The following is a 6,000-nucleotide window of genomic DNA, read 5'->3' as shown; positions in this document are numbered from 1 at the left end:
GCTTTTTCAGTCGTTGCAGTATCTAAAACGCTTGCGGTGGTTTAATCTAGATAGCGTGGAAATCAAGGAGATCACTTACATTTGACAACAAGAATGCTACAACAATCTATGAATATAAAATATACTTCAACTCTCCCTTTTAATGTTACCACTCCATTAAGAAGCTATCTAGAAATTTGTTACTTTATAATATTAAAAATTGAAAACTAATCTACATTTTCATCTTTTTATTATTTAGATCAAATCTATTAACAACACATTTAACAATTGATAAATTATTTCTAACCAACAGTTTATTTTCAATCTAACCAAATTCTTTTTACCAAACTTTCTTTGAACATATAATAAATACATAATATAATTCAAAATATATAGATTTTATGAAAAAATAAAATAATAAGAATAAAAGATGAAAAATTCATTTACGCTATTTTTCATGTTTCATCAAATGCACCTTAACAAAATAAAAAGTGCTTCTTACATACAAAATTATTTTTTGTTCCCCAAACTCAAGCATACATAAATTAACAAGAAAATGAAAAATCACAACTAATGATTAATATATAAGAAAAACAGAAATCTAATAAACAAAAAGTTTTTAAAATGAAAAAAAATAGTGAACATACAAAATATAACTTGAACTTTGTAAAATTAGTCAACAATTAATAATTTAATAAAAATACATAATATACTTTAAAATACATAAATTTTAAGCATACATAGAAAAATCAAAAATAATTAAAAGGGAAAGTTTATTTATGATATTTGTTTTTACGTTTATCAAACCAGAGAAAACAAAAAAATAAAAAGGAGTGAATCTTACATAACCTTTTCTATTTTTAATCACCAGACTGATGTTCTTAGAAATTAATAAGAAAAAATGATGGATAAAACACAATTTGAAGAACAAATACTTAGAAAAATAAAAATAACCAACATAAGGAGGATAAAACAATTACAAATATTGGAAATACATAATATAATAAAAATCCACTATATAACCCAAATTAAATAATTTTCAAGAATACATAGGAAAAACTCATAAAACCAAAAATCAAAAATATTTATGATGATGACAAAAAAAATATTTATGAATATTGCTTTTTCGCGTTGAATCTAACCAAGCGGAAAAAAATTTAAAAGAAAAGTATTGGATCTTCTGGAATTTTCTGTCTTTTATGGTGGCAAAATTCAAGAAAAAGGAAATTAACAACAAACTATTGGAAGACCACAACCAAGGTTCAGAAATAGTATAATAAATCAGCAATAAAAATAAAATAAAATAAAATTTCTGTGTCAAGTGTAGAAAAACTTTAGAACAGTTGCATAGGAAATGTATGGTCCAAGCACAATTTTAAGTCTTATCAAATATCAGAAACACATCCAATTTCCTTACTGAACGAATAAAGAAAATGACATGTTAAATCAAAATTTAAATAATACTAACACCTTTGAAAACAAACACGATAAAACTATATGTAGATAAATCGCCTACCTATAATAAACAAAAATTAAACTACCACAAATACATATCCCGGCCAGTGAAAGTCTAAACATTCATGCATTTCTTCTTAGTTAACTAAATCATAAGAAATAAAATGACATATTATAGGGGTAAAATGTCCTCTGAAATATGACAAATAAAATTTATTCATATTCCAGCAATACTCATATAAACACTTCCTTATAACACAAGTTAATTTGGTCATATTACACATCCTTTATAATTCTTGGTTAACTTTAATAACATCTACTTATTTTACAAAATATAAAATCACAAAAGAATAATTGTTAATAAAATGAAGCATATTTTGATCGGTAAACATAATGAAGTAAAGTATTTATTTAATAACAGATTTTTAAGATTATACCATTTTACTATTTATTTTATGTTTTATATTAATTTTATATGTAATCTTTTGGAAAGACCAATATGCTAACTAAAATTAAATTGGTAGGGATGGACGAAATCGACAACAGAACCAAGACCTTGGCCGAAGCCACAAGCGACTACGGGAGAAAATAATTTATCAAGAGTCACATCTTAATCATGAGTAAAGCCATAATGTATATATTACAAACTAATATGGTTACTAAAAATATTTTTATAATAATTAACTGAAGGCATAGAAAAATACTTTTATATCACACATGTGATGGATGGTTCGCTGGCTGCACGATGTGAGGTTAAAGGGGTACTACATATGGTCGTTAATGGACACCTTGGAGTGGGAGAGAGGTTATAAAATGAGGTTTGGGTTCTATTACGTAGATTTCAATGATAAGTTGAAATGACACATGCTGGAAAATGGCTTAGTGAGTTTCTTGATTTGAAAGATTCTCTCCACAAATGCTATTTCGAGGGCCATCATGAGAAAGGATATGCTCCTAAGCTGTTTGACACACTAAATATTTGGATCCTGATAATTGGCGTCTAACCTATGCGAGCGATATCTGAAGAAATTATCAAAGTATGATATGATCATCGTTCTATATCTGAAGAAATTATCAAAGTATGATATGATCATCGTTCTACTCTTTTCGGATATAGTATATAGTAAAGCTTCAGCTAATCATATAGTTTATAAAATAAAAATAAGCAATCATAAAAATAATAATTCATTCATACTATATAACCATATATTTCTAAATAAATATTTTTATCTCATAATGCATCTTACCGCTGATAATTCATACCTTCTCATATTTTATTATGAAAATCAAATTTTATATATATAAAAAAAAGTAAATAACAGAAAATTAACGATGCTAATTGATGGTAAGTATTGATGTGTCAAAACGTAGATTGTATATCATGTTGTTGAAATCTTATAAGAGATTATATTCCAATTTATTTGGTTGTAAATATTATCATAACCTATATTAATAAAATTTTAAAACCTCAATGACTAAAAATGAAAATTTCTTTGCAAAAATATTTGACTAATAAAAAATATACAGAAATGTGTAAAATAAATACATAGTTTACAATATAAATATGTTTAAAATTTCTGCAAACCATGTCAAAGTTTTAGTATTTCTGTAATGAAAATACAAATAGTGCTAATTTCTACCAATGGGTCCTCCAAATCTTGACAACAAAAACATCTTGGTAGTTGATCTCGAATGGAACATAGAAACAATTATGAATTTCTTCCCCTATCATCTGAAATCTTATGCTTAAGAATTAAGACCAAGCAAGAAATGTTCTAGAGATGCTCATATTTGTTCCTAAGAAACAATAGAGTTTATTTTACTAAAACCAAGTATCACCCGGTAATAAACTTAAGAAATGAGACCGATGAACACCAGGAACACCATTTCCAATCCAACTGGATGGCTAATCTTTTGATTACCAGTTTTTCACCAAAGTTGAAATATTATTTTTTGAAATTATAAATGCCTTACGGCTGGCGAGAACATCAAAAAGATTCATATACATTAGTTGTTAGATTCAAATCATTCAACTGATAATTGACATAACAACTCAATCATGGTGATGCCATATAAGTAAAAATTCAAAATAAAAATTACTTACAAACAAACTAACCAACAACTTAAATTAATAAAATAGTATATCTCATACACATCTCTTGCAAAGGTAAACCTAAAATACAAATCACAAAATCATATAAAAAATAATAACCCAGATCACAAGTAAAATATATTCAGTCCGTAGGATGGGCCAACCCTAGTCTATATATAAATTAGAGTTTTCTCACACATGGTGATGCAACATCATTAATTCGAACATTCTGGAAGCAACAACTGTCCACTTTAACAAAACTAGATTTTTTAACCGCGATACGTGCGGATAAGATATTATATGTATTTCTCAATTCTAAAAAAATAATGTATAGTATTGAATTACATTATTTAGAGAATATAAAATAAGACTACATAACATAAATATATTTTTAAAATTTTCTTTGTGGAAATCATTATGTTGTTTGATTGTTGTACTTGATTCACATATTTGCATAGATATTTGTGATAGAAGAATAACTATATTTTTATTATTAGTAAATAATATATATTTATTATATAATATAAGAAAAATGAAATTATTTACTTTTTAAACAAAGTTGTCTCATGTTGGGGATTCGATTATAGACATATAATATTCGAATGAGACATTTTTACAGTTATCAATCTTCTTAACAGTCAAGAAAAAAATCTGAATATCAAAACAATATCTCATACGATCTCTTTGGGGAATAACTACTCTGAAGAAATTGAATTTAGGCATCAAAAAGGACTGGAAATGATGTGCAGATGTGTTATCTAAGTCAGCTTTACAAAGTACTACTATTCATAGTTCATATATCATTTAAGTTCATCCTTTCTTAAACATCTTGAAATAACTGATGCTAATTAATAATAAACTTTTGGCTGGCAAAAAAAATCAAATTTGTCTAATTATCGCTTAAATATTTTATTAATATTGTCTAAGAAGCTTTCAATTGATATCATAGTTTAATTTTTATTAGTTTTTTTTGTTAATTTTAGAGTTTTTTGTATTTAAGATTTTTTTCCATATTAAGCTTATATTTCTTTCACATAATATATATATGTCATAAAAATTACCATCAAATCAGTTTTACTTATTTATTATTTTTTTTAATGAAAATACACTTTTTAAATAATTTAATTTAAAATAAAGTTATATATTAATTTGTTGTATTCTAACAATTTGATTTATTTAATTAATTTGCTTTGGTGGATAACTTAAAAAGTTTTCATATGAATCGGGGAAAGCAAGCTTATGTTGTTATATTATATTTATTTGTGTATATGAAATCTATATATAATGCTAGTGTAATAAAGAAAGAACATTATTATTTTGTAACTTCAAAAAGATACATTATTACAATTTGAAATTAATCAAAATTGAGTAAAATGGTAATTACATAAATTTAATTGTTTTTATCTTGTTTAGTTGGATTCTTATGAAAAGAAATCGATAGGCTAAACAAATGTTTCAAAATTTGTTGTGTTATTGTTTTGTCTATATTGTACCCTTAAATAATATTTTATTAAGACATTAGAGAACTATGTTTTGAGCTTTTTGTCAAAATTGTACAAAAATCTATGCTTTTTCATATTTGTCACGAAAATTTATATGTTAAATTTACTTTTACAAAATTCTTAACTTTGTCACGAAAACAAAAATCTATGCTTTTTTACTTTGTTTTGTAAAAAAAAATAAGTAAGTGACTAAGCTAATATATTCTTTGAAAGTGTGAGAACATTGACAAATATGATTACATATTTTGTGATTCTTGTATATGTGTCCAAGAAAGTTTCAATGGCTTAGTGGTATCTTTCATATATTTATGTCATACTAACCCGGGTTCGATCCTTTCCTTTGCATTGTTTTTTCATTTTTTACGAAAAAAATAAATGAGATGATGTGGCAACTTCGGACTCTCTGATTGGACGATTTTTTGTGCCTACCTGGACACTCTAAGAGGAGCTTATATCTCCCTTTTAGTATAGTATAGATGATGCGGTTCATTTATTTTGGTTTGTAATTTGTTTGGGCTTTTGTTTATAATCGGACTTTGTGTTTTGCTTTATATAGTCCACTAGATTTTGCTTTATATAGTCCACTTGAAAGGGTTGGTATATTTTTTGTTTTACATTTTTTTAGAAATTTAATTTTTTTAATCATATTTGTGTTTTTTTTTGTAATCATATTGTGTAAAATATTTTTCTTAAATAATTAGTAAGAGATTTTAATAATTGTATTAAATTAGTTGGACTAAAACTATATCAATAGGTCATGTTCTTGTTTTAATAGAATAGATTAAACAAAAATATGATTATAAAAACCTAAATATAAAAATTAAATTTTTCAAAAAATTTTAATGAATCTTATATATTATGATCCTCACAATAATTTTATTATACAACAATATAATCATTTCTTTTGTTAATTAGATATATATAAATATACATTGTTGAATTATGTAAATTGTCTATTATAAGGATTTAGCA

The sequence above is a fragment of the Brassica napus genome, chromosome A1, assembly GCF_020379485.1.
Source record: "Brassica napus cultivar Da-Ae chromosome A1, Da-Ae, whole genome shotgun sequence".
Classification (NCBI taxonomy): Eukaryota; Viridiplantae; Streptophyta; class Magnoliopsida; order Brassicales; family Brassicaceae; genus Brassica; species Brassica napus.
Note: the sequence above shows the minus strand (reverse complement) of the source record.